The sequence below is a fragment of the Bicyclus anynana genome, chromosome 27 (assembly GCF_947172395.1).
Source record: "Bicyclus anynana chromosome 27, ilBicAnyn1.1, whole genome shotgun sequence".
In the NCBI taxonomy this organism is placed as follows: domain Eukaryota; kingdom Metazoa; phylum Arthropoda; class Insecta; order Lepidoptera; family Nymphalidae; genus Bicyclus; species Bicyclus anynana.
Window position 1 is genome coordinate 479239 of NC_069109.1, and position 14144 is coordinate 493382.

At 35.6% G+C, this 14144-nt stretch overlaps 1 protein-coding gene across 1 annotated transcript in view; it reads left to right on the forward strand.

The window, feature by feature from the left end:
- Positions 1 to 9092: 9092 nt before the first annotated feature.
- Positions 9093 to 14144, forward strand: part of LOC112048778 (uncharacterized) — a gene marked incomplete in the record, with an annotated part of 33819 nt that continues 28767 nt past the window's right edge. The window contains 1 exon segment of the mRNA XM_052890028.1: positions 9093 to 9465.

A 14144-nucleotide genomic window follows, 5' to 3' on the forward strand; every position in this document is an offset into this window, starting at 1 on the left:
TCTTCACGCAGTTTTCGGTATCATGTCCCTTACACCCAGTATGTACGTGGATACGTGCACACTTTTTTGAAGTATAAGCAAATCTTGGACGTTAGTACGTCCCCAAAAGATTAAAGAAAGAGACGGCCGCGTGGCGCAGTGGGTAGTGACCCTGCTTTTTGCATCCACGGCTGTGGGTTCGATTCCCACAACTGGAAAATATTTGTGTGATGAGCATGAGTGTATATAAGTATTTATATGTAGTATATAATTGTATATTAATACTATAATATCAACTATCTTAGCACCCATAACACAAGCTACTCTGTATGCTTACTTTGGGGCTAGATAGTGATGTGTATTGTTTAAGTATATTTATAATAATAATAAAAAAAGATTACCCCATTTCTTAACCACGCGTACCCATAGGCATAAACCGTGCACCGTTCACCGTTTGTGACACGTGATATTTAATTTCTTAAAATGCACACAACCGACAAACGTTACTATACGTTCCCTTTTAAGATAACGTAGTATAGTAACGGATGTTTTAGTTTAGGTATTTCAGTTATAACGATACCTACTTGATATCGTTCCGATGCCCGCCGTTAACTTCTCAACCCTACTGATTGTCTTTGATTCATAGTCGGCCATTATTGTTGTGTAAAAAAGTCATCTAAGTAAATTTCGAGTATATTTATTTCGTTTATCATTAACATGGCCCACTAGAGAGCGCTCCAACTTTATAGCATCGAAGATATGGAACTTGACCCACCATGCTGCTACAGTGGGATCGTTGACTTATAATGCCGACTGTCTCAGGATTCGAACCTTGCGACCAAAATCATATAACAACGAAGCAGTTATCAATTACTTACTTTATTTGAGATAAAAATATCTATCGCCATCACTAATTTTATCAACTTATTTTTAATCGCCCACTGCAGAGTGCCCGGGATTCGGAGTTTTAACTTGCCTTATTGTTGTAAAACAGGTTGGTGTGCTTTGCGGCCTAATGTGATATCCGGGGCATGGAGGTCGGAGGGTATAATAACTATTTTTTTAACTCGGGACTGATCCTGACAATTTCTTAGAAAAAGAAAACATTTTTATGGTAAATAAATTACTTTCCATATTACATTATTTAAACACTTTAAAAGAGTCGAGGAACAAAATATCAAGTCAAATTGATATTTTTTTCCTTGTATTCCTAAACTATTTATGTATGTCTGTGGTGAAACTTCCCACTTCCCATTCTATTTCGGTTCATAGATTATACACATACTATTTGTAAATTATTAGTCTGTGTTTCAGTGCATCGATTTGACATAACTTTGTAAACACCAAAGTACAATGAACTTACGGAAATATGCAATTTTATGAAAGAAATATTGTTCAGTTCGATGAATCATAAATTAAATGTGTCTTAAAATGTGCCGTTTTATCGATATATACGCGTCTATTGCAATTTAAGACGTTAGTTTTAGCTTGTTTTCTATATTAGTAAGTGGGCGTGTTTCGTCGCGAAGTGATTCGATTTTTAAATATTTATAGTGGAAGTGGAGTGGAATTTTATGTGAAACAAAATTAAATTGAAATTGTGATTAAATAATATCTACTTGTCACAAATATTAAGTAAGTAAAGCAAAAAATTGGTCACAATTAATAATTTTTTTAATAGTGGATTTATTATAATATTTATATATTAATGCTTTCCTACACTTTAAACTATATTTGCAAAATAAATTGTTGATAATGTTTTGACTATAAACATATATAACATGCATAGGGTTGCCACACTTTTAAAATTGTCGTCAAAAATGTAATTAAATAGGTATTTAGCATATTTATTTAAATAAATGGAAATAAATAATTTTATTTGACTTCTTACAGATGTTATGATCCAGTTAACAAAGTAGCAAGATGGAGGAAACAAGTGAAGCAAGCTATTGTGAGTATGCTCATGATCATCCATCATCATCATTATCAGCCAATGGACGTCCACTGCTGGACATAGGCCTCTTGTAGGGACTAACACCTTGGTATTGAGCCTCCTGCATCATTACCAGTATGTCTTAATGGCCTACTCCACACCAGTGAAGGTTCCGTTACACTCTCCGACTACGACTCTGTTCTTGTAAACAAACAGAACTAACATTTTTTTTTTCAATCTCACCTGAAGGTAAGTGATGATGCAGTCTAAGATGGAAGCGGGCTAACTTGTTAGGAGGAGGATGAAATCCACACTCCTTTCGATTTCTACATGGCATCATACCGGAATGCTAAATCGCTTGGTGGTATATCTTTGCCAATAGGGTTGGGTGAACCAGACCTGGACAAATTAAGAAAATCTCAATTGCCCAAGCCGGGGACTGAACCCAGGACCTCCGCCTTGTAAATCCACCCCGCATACCACTGCGCCACAGAGGCCATTAAAAATTTGCACCATCAAAGGAAAAGGTGGTTTCCACATTGACAGCAGCACGATGGTGCTTTAATTATGATATTTGAGACAAATTAATTTACTTACTTACTTTTTCTTCTTCTTGAGCTGTATGTGATTTGTTTGGCAGGTGAGAAAGAGAGTTGGGATGAGTGGGGCAGTCACTCCTCTCTCAGTCAACAAGAAGAGGTGAGAACTTGTTTTTTAACATCTCTTTTTATGTGGTTTTAGATACTTAACATATTATATTTCTTTTAAATAAAAGTACAACAATTATGTAACACAAGAAAATGGAAAACTTTACAACCCTATTTGGCATAGTACCGCCATCAAACCGATCAATATATAGGACATAGGTACGATGTTATTTTTCGCTTTTTAGAATAGTGCATACTTGAAGTTGGTTCAATTTTTACAGCAATACATTTGTTTATATTTGTTGTTTAAAAAAAACTTGGCCTTTGGCCTTTCACATTAAAGGCTGATAAGGGTAATGATTTATGTAGGTATCCATCATGTTTATTATTATTATAGAAAATGATTTTTGCTATAAATCATTGTTCTTCTTCTTCCTAGCTTGGTCTATGTGGGGTCTGCTATGCTATATTTAAATTTTTCAAATAATTTCATTTATATCAATTAGGCTTAATTTACATACACTTTTGAAAAGTCAAGTTATGTCATGATTTAATGGTGGTAATTGAAGTCGAAAACTTAAAATTAAAGTTACGAGGGTTCCAAATGTGCCTCGGTCCGAGAAGAGCCCACAACAAACTCAGCCAAGGTTTTTTTTTGTTACCACCATTTTACAAACTTACTTATCTAGAACTAAGCACACAATCGTATAGTGCAGTTCAACATCAAGCTGTTTTATCATCTATTTAATCTTTAACACTATAATAAGACTTTCCTTCATTCATGCAAATTATAACTGAATTTGAAGCTATTTAGCAGTTTGGTAGAATGTTGCAAAGAAATTGTCAAAATTAACTTATACTTCATATAAGTAACCTTGTTTCTCAACCTTACCAGTTAAGTGCATTTTAAGAAATTAAATATCACGTGTCTCAAACGTTGAAGGAAAAACATTGTGAGGAAACCTGCATATCAGAGAATTTTCTTAACTCTCTGCGTGTGTGAAGTCTGTCAATCCGCATTGAGGAAGCGTGGTGATTACCCTAACCCATTCTGAGAGGTGACTCGTGCTCAACAGTGAGCCGAATGACCTCATTTCACAACCAGTGAAAGATTGTTTGGCTATTGCAAGAGCTTAGTCCACAAGATTGTACAGAAGAATGTGTTTGTTTTATTTTGTTGCACTATAAACATTCCTGACGGATCGCTGCCGGAGTCGCCATGTTATTTTAGTTTCCCGCCAAATGTGCGGCGGCCATATCTGTAGCATAGACAAATTGCGTAACTTAGACGTTACAATTAAAATGAACCCAAAGTCTATGTTGTTAGAGTTCAATTTTAATTGTATGTATGTATTTTATAGTGTAGTTCCATTTATGATAAGGTATGCGATTTTATTCCTAATTTATATAGTTATAAGGTAGCTTTTGGTATGTATAACAAAGGTTTATTACGAAAATGTGACCCATTTTTTAATATCTCGGTTTAATTATTAAATCGTAGATAGAGCTCTATTGGGTATAATTATTATTTATTTTGTTTATCTTTTTTTTCATTAGCCCGTGTGACTGATAGTAGGCGACTGAAATTGGAACTTCGGTTTGATCCCAGATCCGGAATAATAATATTTTTTTTTTATTATTAAAAATAGGGTTTATAGGGTTGCCACATATTTCACATTGAAGAAATAACAGAAATATAGTATTTTTTAAATAAATCCCTATTTTTTGGCGAATTAAAAAAAAAATACACGATGTTTATACTAAAAAAGTATTTTATTTTAATTTGAGTTAAGTTATGGTGTTTATTTTAATGCTTTTATTTAATACGTTAAAAGTTTTTACTATTTAGTAATTTAGGTACCTTCAAATTTAATTGCTTTTTCAAGTACTTAAAACAAGTTTTAAAACTGATAAATGAATGAAATTTACATTAAATTGGTAATTTATATGACGATAAACACAGTAGTAAACAACTCACACAAGTTTTTAATTAGTACTAATAGACGCCCCGCGGTTTCACCCGCGTATTCTCCGTTACCGTGTGAATATGGGGATAAAATTATTCACCATTTTACCATAGAACTGCCAGGCGTCGCAGAGATCTGCATCTATACGTAGTTGATGTCCTTTGGACATGTACGAAGCGTTTCGATTCTTCGTTCCTGATCCGCACTGCAAAGTTATAGAATGCCCTTCCAGCTTCCGTTTTCACTACCACCTACAATACAATATGGGTATCAAGTCAAGAGTGCATAGGCGTCTTCTAGGCAAGCGCGTTCCACCATAGGCTGCATCATCACTTACTGTCAAGCATGATTGCAGCCAAGTGGTTGCCTACTAAAAAAATATGGTCTACGTCACTCGCTGATAATGCAACTTTTCATTGGTACAAGAATTTTCTAATGGTTTAGGCGTAGACCTGAGTATATATGATTTTTAAATTCACCGTGATGCTGTGATGAAATCAAACTTTTAAGTTAACGTAATTAACCGGCTGCCTATGTCATAAATACGTACATATTTCGACAGTCTCAAGGGAATCATTTGTATGGAGGGTACTTTCCTTGACCTATCGTAGAACTATGTAATTTGGCAAGTCTTACTAGATACCGAGAGGTCTTATTTAATCGCTTTATACTACAAGAATAAGGGAAAATCTATATAAGTATATGTAGTAATAGATACACATTTTTGTAATTAAATCCTTAAAATTATAGTCTTTACTAGCGATTTGTGCGTTTATGTTTATAGTTCATATATTAAAAAATGTCACATTTAATGTAAGGAAATTAAAACTGTATGAATTTTCATCTAATTACGATAAAATTTTTTTAATAGATTTTAAAATTTTATAATCTTATTTATTTTGAAAATATCCAGACAATCTTTGCTTTTTATGTATAAATTAGTTAACACTGACCATATTTACCCGAATGTATCATAAAAATCAATATATTTAAACCTAGTCATCATCCCCATTGATGGGTTTTTAATAAGACTACTAAAAATCACAACTCCTTCTTAGATTTCACCGCTTGAGTTAAAAAGGGAACTGATGGATATGCTATAGAAGCTCGTCATTAGTGAATTTAATTACCGTTCCTCAATTAGGAGCGGAAGTAATTTTTATTGACACGACGCGGCCATCTTGGTTTATTTTCGTTTAAGGAACGGACGCGCTTTCCACACTAGGGCTGATAAACTCGGGATTTTTCATCTGAGTATCAATACTTGTTAGTAAAATTGAAATTTGTGTGATTTTAAAATAATTGTGATTTTGACGGCCTTTGTGGCGCAGTGGTGTGCGCTGTGATTTACAAGATGCGCAGATTTAAAAGGTGGAGGTCCTGGGTTCGACCCCGACTGGGTCAATTGATGTTTTCTTAATTGGCCCAGGTCTGGGTGGTGGGAGGCTTCGGCCGTGGCTAATTACCAGCCTACTGACAAAGACGCACTGCCAAACGATTATGCAAATATACGACGTCGTATATAAAACGAAAGGGGTGTGGATTTTCATCCTCCTTCTAACAAGTTCGCCCGCTTCTGTCTTAGATTGCATCATCACTTACCATCAGGTGAGATTGTAGTCAAGGGCTAACTTGTAGAAGATAAAAAGATAAACACTGAAACATAAACAAACTTTTTCAAAATGTTCGTCTGTTTGATGGCGCAAATCTCTAGAAAGACTGTACCTATTTTGATGGGAAGTTTATTGGAAGGTAGAGGAGATTATTGAGCAACTATAGGCTACTTTCAACACGAAAAATAATCAAGTATTTCTGGTGGGATTGTGTATTTCACGCGGACAGTTAGAAATACATTTAAATCAAACTTAAATGTCTGTCTGTGATTTCAAAATAACTATGTTTTCTCCAGTGCGTGTTACGTTTTTTACACGATAAGCACTATTTCATGTTGTTATATTTAAAAAAAAAAACATACATACTGCCGAACGTAGAAACTCCTCCTTTTTGGAAGTCGGTTAAAAATTGTTGATATTTTGAAAAACATGATAATTTGTATTCTTGAATAGAAAGTTGTTCTTGAATTTGAAAATTATAAAAGCAAAATAAAGAAAAAATGTCTGTAAAATCAAAAGCTATCTAATTTTGTGAATCAAAAATGAAACATAATATTTCATTACGATATGTTACAACATATTAACTCCTGCAAAGACGAAATTTGGCAGGGAGGTAGTCTATACTTAGAAGGTATCCGCTAAGAACGGATTTTGCGATCTTTTGTCTAAGGGCGGACGAAGTCGTGAACGTCCGCTAGTCTATGCATAAACCGCATTGTGGCGTGGTGGGCCTAAGTCCCAAAATATCCTCTCTTACGAGGGATGTGTGGTCCTGTAGTGGGTTAAAATAGGTTGATAATGTCGTCGGCCATCTGTTTTATTAGTATAAAAACCGCCTCCAGTATTTCATCCTTATATGGAATACTAAAAATGCTCAAACTACGTAATAATTAACAGACACCTCTCAAACTATGCAGTCATTACTAATTCACATACTGCGTAGGCAGCCCTAGTTAGCGCGCCCCTACCACAAGAACTCAAAGTGTATCGAGTTAAAAGTGAGTTTTAGAATTTAAACTATCTTGAGTGTTATTCATTTAATCGAAATTTACCAACTAACTTGTTAGTAATTTCTAAGTCATATGATTTCGTATTAACTATTTAATGTTAATTAATTAAAATAGAGGTAATAAAGTTAAAAAGTGTCATTCGAAAAATGCAATTGTTGTTGATTTGATGTTGAATTATATTAGGTAGTTAACATACGTCAAAGTTAGTGAATTGGCACGCAGGGCCAAGCCTATCTAAGAGGGGATTTGGAGCTTATACCCACCACGCCGCGCCAACGCGAGTTGGAGAGACTTTGTGATGTTAATAATACTTATGAGCTAGAACGACGGCTTAATGTGTTTTCGCGGCCCGGGGTTATATCACCGACTTCCCAACTCCGGTAGCATGCGACCAACGACACATATCTTGAAGAGAAATAGACAAATGCCGAACAATGGCGGCCTGGTCCAACGCAATGACAGGAGAGATAGAGATGTGTCTATTATTCTGCAGGTCAGGCCATCAAAATAAAATAAAATAGGTTATTGGGATTTTTCTTACAAGGAAAATCTTAATAGCAGCCTGGAGTTGGGAAGTCGTCGGTGTTAGTACACCCCCGTGCCTCGGAGAGTACGTAAAGCCATCGGTCCTGCGCCTGATTTCTCACCAGTCGTGTCGGTCTGCCGTCCCATCGGATTTCGAGAGTGAGGGAAGAGAGAGTGCACCTGTGCTTGCGCACACACTTGTGCACTATAATATCTCCTGCGACCTGCGTACTTGTTTAATCTCACCATGAGATTAGGCGTGACCGAAAAGTCGGTCGGGAGCATATTATTATTATTAGGGTGACGTAAGAGAGAAAACCCTTTAACCAAGGAACTTGTGATATAAATCCACATAGGCTAACTATTAGACCAACGACGTGGTTGAAATCTATTATACTTCAATATACATGTGTCGGTAGTACTGGTATTAGTACATACATACATACTATTATCGTAGCGTTCTATCGAACTTAAATCGAGTTGTGTGAAAGTGGTAACGCTACAAGTGTCACTGCAAACCGGTATGACATTTTGCAATGTTGTCGTCGCTTCAAAATTACCCATTTTTAGGGAAAGATTTCCACACTATGTAGGTGTATTAAATATTTTGGTATATTGAAAAGGGAAACCTGTAGAGGTATTTTAAAGAATTGAAAAAAGGTGTAGGTACTTGTGAACCAGACTGTCAAGTTATTATATAATTTGTTCAGAGACAATGTAATATTTTATTTATTTATTTAATGTAATTTTTTAATGTTGTTTATATATTTTCTTTATTTATACACCATAACATAAAAAGCAACAAAAGGTGACCTTATTGCTTCCTAGCGATTTCTTTCAGACAACCTTAGATTTTGGAATATGCGAGAACACGAAAATGCCATAGCCATATTATTTAAATAATATATTTAAATAATATGGCTATGGGCCTCATAAGAAGGCTCAGAGTCACACAGCGGGCGATGGAACGAGCTATGTTAGGAGTATCTCTGCGTGATCGAATCAGAAATGAGGAGATCCGCAGAAGAACCAAAGTCACCGACATAGCTCAACGAGTTGCGAAGCTGAAGTGGCAATGGGCGGGGCACATAGTGCGAAGAGCCGATGGACGTTGGGGTCCCAAAGTGCTGGAATGGCGACCCCGCACTAGTAAGCGCAGTGTTGGCCGACCCCCCACCAGGTGGACTGACGACATCAAGCGAGTCGCAGGGATTCGCTGGATGCAGTTGAGTCAGTATCGTGATGTTTGGAAGTCCCTACAAAAGGCCTATGTCCTGCAGTGGACGTCCATCGGCTGATATGATGATGATTTAAATAATATAAAACCATTTATTAGACACATTTAATCGATCTCCATTTAGGGAGTATCAAGAACTACAACATTAATACCGTTTTGGGGAGAATCAATGTCAAAGCTGACAACACTATTGGAATGCGCCACTCCGGTCGGTCGGCGCGCGACTTGGCAGTTGCTCCACTAAGCACTATGCGTCAAACCAAATGTCATTGCGTAAAATATAAATAAACCCGAATTAGCCATGCGAACGTGCTCTGTGTAGTAATATAATAAAATTGGAACAGTTCATCCTCTTCCGTTGAAGTTTAATGTGTGTTTTACTCTGTGTCAATAAAAAGTTATTGTTCCGAATTCAAAAAGTGCGAACGTGAAACCGAAGTGTTAAGTTGTGAATTGACCCATTTGTGTTGTGACGTCATTTCTGTGTTTATACTTTATTTTTTGTCTTGAGGTGAAAGTTTCTTCTATTTGGATTTGAATTTGGAATGCAATCGGTTTGTTTTTTTCTTTAAAACTATTACTCAACCTTTAGGTTTTATAGTTTATTGAGCTCATAATATTTTTTAATTTTAATCAACAATATAAAATTATAATTACAAAAAAAATCAATTTAATAATTAAATGGTCTAAGTAATAAGATACTTTGATATATATTAAAATATTACAGGTAATATTTGAATTAGAAATTAAGACTGTAGGTAGATAATCTGTTTATTTTTCAATTTTAACTTAGCATTATCAACTTGTAGACAGAGATTTATTTATATTTTTATATACCAATTGTCTTTAATTGTAATCATAGTATAAATTATAAATTTATTTTTAAAAAGTTTTAATTGAAGACAATTAATAAATACTTAATTTCAATCATAATTTTAAATGAAGTACATACAATCTCATGTGTCTGGATTGTATGATTTGAATCATATTTCTTATTACTAAAATTTATTTGCAATATTATTGCATAAACTAAAACTTCAGTTAATTACAAATATGACAGACTTTAAAAAGAAATTAGTGTACATCACTATTATTCTTAATAATATTATATTTTCAATGCTGGATTTATAGTCCTTCAGGGGAATTCACTAATTTTAATATATGTTAGTTGACATAAACAAAATTGAGATTCTGTGTAACAAATGACAACCCATTATGGATATTATACAGTAGATGACATTTCTCAATTTATTTGATATTTATTTTGATATGTTGTTAGTAAAGACCAAATTAGTGAATAGGCCAGCTGGCCTTTGTCCCACACTAGTCTATACTAAAAACTTATCTATACTAATATTATGCAACTGTAGAGTTTGTTTGTTTGAACGCGCTAATCTCAGGAACTACTGGTCCGATTTCAAAAATTCTTTCAGTGTTAGATAACCCATTTATCGAGGAACGCTATAGGCTGTATATTATCCCCGTATTCCCTGGAACGAATCACGCAGGTGAGACCGTGTTGGGTCAGCTAGTTATATTAGCAATATTGATGTGTATAATACGTACTCATATTAAAACTACATTCACACCGCTGTATTATAATGCGCCTGCGCTGCATCGCATCTATCTTCAGTCATTAAACGGGTAGCTAACGGAACGGTTGTTTCATTTATGTTGAAGTACACAACAAATATGCAGATTCAATGATGAATTTTGTGAAAGCTTAAACAAAATAAATGCTTTCACCGTTAGCTAATAAAATAGTATTTTATGATTTGCATTCATATTAAGTTGAAAGGTTAACTTTGTGAAAGTTAACACTTGACTGCAATCTCACCTGATGTTATGTGACAATGCAGTTTAAGATGGTAGCACACTTATAATTAATTGTATGGGAATGACATTTGTTATCAACATGTCACGAAATAGCCGTGATAGCCCAGTGGACATGACCTCTGCCTCCGATTCCGGAGGGTGTGGGTTTGATTCTGGCCCGGGGCATGCACCTCCAACTTTTCAGTTGTGTGCATTGTAAGAAATTAAATATCACGCGTCTCAAACGGTGAAGGAAAATCGTGAGGAAACCTGCATACCTGAGAATTTTCTTAATTCTCTGCGTGTGTGAAGTCTGCCAATCCGCATTGGGCCAGCGTGGTGGACTATTGGCCTAACCCCTCTTATTCTGAGAGGAGACTCCAGCTCAGCCGTGAGCTGAATATAGGTTGATAATGATGATGTCACGAGATCAGATCTATAATTCCCATATTTATTTTTAAATTTCGAAATGTTAGCATTTGTAGACAGAGAATCAAACGTGTCACTTGACTACAAGCCATGTTCTAATATAGAACTTACTGCAGTTCTAGTGGTACCAAAGCTTTTAAACAGATATACAATACTAAAATTACCTGAACTGGGAGTCACCTTAAGCAGTGGCGTGCATAAGGTTGTCGATCAGCGTATGCACTGGTAATAAAATTAAGAAAACTGGACAAATCTGTATTTAGATAAGCCCGAAACTATTTTAATTAAAATCTTTACAAAAAGTTGGTTAATTTAGTTCTGATACTCTTAAAATAGATGAGAAAAATATTTTCCGTAAGGCTTTCCGGGAAATGGCCGTCCTATATTATAGGACAGTGGGCTAATAAGTATTTAGAACCTAAACATAAATTATAGTTTTTTATACACACCTCTTGTGATGCATTACTGCCACATACTTTTATTCCGCACTTTGTAGTGAAATATTTTGATAAATTACTAATTACCTCAAACTTATATATTTACCATAACAAAGCATAGTCTTCTTACTTTGTTTCACCACAAAACAAGTTTATAATTTAAGAGGGTAACGTGATATATTTTTTTATTTTGACCGTCCTATATACAGGACAGTGGGCTTATCTGGGTTAATAAGCACTAAGAAGACAACTCTTAGCTCACGCCACTGACCTTATGATCAGATAAAGCAAAGAATAACCACTGCACCATATGGTAGTTGCTGTAGCATGACTCACTGGTAATCATAATAATCATAATCTGTCCGTCTGTAAACTCAATTGAAAGTGATTCAACAAGGTCTTTGACATTCATAGTTGTGATAAAAATGGTGGGGTGAAGAGTCCGGACTTCATATACTTTGCATGGTTTTGAACCAACTAGTATCCATCCATACTTCCATAGCGGCGTGCATAATGTTTTCAACTAGGGTATGCACTGCAACTCCAAATTGACTTCATACAAAATAGACAATAACTCCTTCTTTAAATAAAAATCTAATCACTAATTTAATGCAATAAAGACGCCATTTATGAGCTAGAGAAATGAAGGTTATCTTTCTTTGATCAAATTGAAATTTTTTTGAAAAATGAAGTTCATCGCCATCTTGATTTTTGGCTTGACATTGACAGTTGACATTTTGGAGTAATGTTGTCTTGTCTATGTGTACTCTACCCATAGATACGTACCACTTGCATCCAACGCTGCGATTTCGAAAATAAATCAAAATGGCGACGAGTCAATTATGCCACATGGGTTCAATGTCCTTGCAGTTTATAAAATCCCAAAGATCTGACCATCACAGGCCAGTGCCAAACCGGATCATGCATGGCGTCGTACTGAGTAACCCAATCCTGCGGTTTGCGGGTAATACGATATTTCTAATACATCGCACATAACCTTGTATAGATAGGCAGGTTGAACTCTACCAGCCCCCTAGCCAAGCGACTCGTCGATTCTCTGTCTACGATCGCTAAGGCTTCGAAAATTAAAGAAATGTACGGAACGACTCTCTAAGGGCGTCTCCTATGATGCTCGGCTTAGAGGCCCATTCGGGAAGGGTTAACCGGGGCCTGAGTGAATCAGTCCGGGAAGACTTCAAGACTTCACTCTCGTTGTTCTCCCTGCCCTGGCTTATAGAGCATCGGTTACAGGCGTTACTTTGCGGAAGTTCATCATGAATATATAATAACTAGCTGACGCCGTGCGGTTTCACCCGCGTGGTTCCCGTTCCCGTTGGAATATGGGGATAATATATATAACCTTCCTCGATAACTGGGCTATCTAACACTGAAAGAATTTTTCAAATCGGACCAGTAGTTCCTGAGATAAGCGCGTTCAAACAAACAAACATACAAACTCTTCAGCTTTATAATATTAGTATAGATTTATTTATTTTGCTATTATCCGCGAAAAGCCGACGAACCCATGCGACAACCTAGGTGATGTTGTCGCATGGGTTTGTTAGCTTTTCTACTACAAGCACTTTCGAAATGTCAGGATTTACTTAATCTAATGGTGGTAATAATAGTCGAAAACTTAAAATTAAAATTACGAGGGTTCCAAACGCGCCTTGGTCCGAGAAGTAATTCGTTGTTTACTATGCGACTAAATTAAATTTTGTCAATTAGCCACTTTTGTTCGCCTCAGTTTCGACGCATTAGTGCCATATCTAATAGTATAGAAATTTTTGGTTCCGATACAATGTCGTGTATAAACCGAAAGGGGTGTGGATTTTCATCTTCCTAACAAGTTAACCCGCTTATTATAGATTGCATCATCACTTACCATCAGATGAGATTGTCAAGGGCTAACTTGTAAATAATAAAAAAAAATTAGTTTTTTTTTAACTTTAAGTAGGTATATTTAGGCATAACCTATAACATTGCTGGCTTTGAAAATTTTCCTTCGAAATTTTGAAATTGGGAGTAATAGATCTAGACTTCAAGACTTCTAGATATCTAGACTTCATTGTAGCGTCCCGCAGCCGTGACCTTCAGACTCGGTCGATAGTACTCTCGATACTGCATTACCTACTGCGACTCCCAGTCGAATTTGGACCCTATCTCTTTAAAATTACAGTGCATAATTCAATAAAGTCTAATCTATAGTTCTTAACATATTACCTACTGCGACTTTCATCCGAATTTGGACCCTATCTCTTCATACTTACAGTACTTAATTCAATAAACTCTAATGTTTAGTTATTAACATATAACCTACTGCGACTCTCAACTGAATTTGAACTCTATCTTGTGATATATACAGTACTTATTCCAATAAACACTAATCTATAGTTCTTAATGTATTACCTACTGCGACTCTCAACCGAATATGAACCTTATCTCTTAAAGTTACAGTGCATAATTCAATAAACGCTAATGAATAGGTCTTAACATATTATTACCTACTTCGACTGTCAACCGAATATGGACCCTAACATTTCATATATACA